The sequence below is a fragment of the Rhagoletis pomonella genome, unplaced genomic scaffold (assembly GCF_013731165.1).
Source record: "Rhagoletis pomonella isolate Grant_MI unplaced genomic scaffold, Rhpom_1.0 Rhpom_scaffold_00004, whole genome shotgun sequence".
In the NCBI taxonomy this organism is placed as follows: Eukaryota; Metazoa; Arthropoda; class Insecta; order Diptera; family Tephritidae; genus Rhagoletis; species Rhagoletis pomonella.
Window position 1 is genome coordinate 76,026,892 of NW_023458558.1, and position 304 is coordinate 76,027,195.

At 28.6% G+C, this 304-nt stretch overlaps 1 protein-coding gene across 1 annotated transcript in view; it reads right to left on the bottom strand.

The window, feature by feature from the left end:
* The window catches only part of LOC118738082, a gene marked incomplete at its 5' end in the record, with an annotated part of 312,005 nt that overhangs the window by 217,214 nt on the left and 94,487 nt on the right, over nt 1–304 (bottom strand).

The following is a 304-nucleotide window of genomic DNA, read 5'->3' on the forward strand; positions in this document are numbered from 1 at the left end:
CACTGATTCCACAGTAAAAGTCAATTTTTTTGCATAAGTTATTAAGAATTTTTAAAATCATGATCATTGCTAACTGTTTAAAGAATTAACAGAACCGATATTACCAATCGCGAGAAAACAAATAAAATCCAAACAATTAATGGCGAAAGTGAATAGCTGTATTTTTTCAAAATAATTCGAATTTCGAAAAATTTTGAAATTTTCATTTTTTTTCCCCCGTGAACCTTAAACAGTTAATTCTAAAAAACCATTCGACCTTCGAAAAAATGGTCGTCCACTTCATAATTAAAAGGTATTTCTCTCG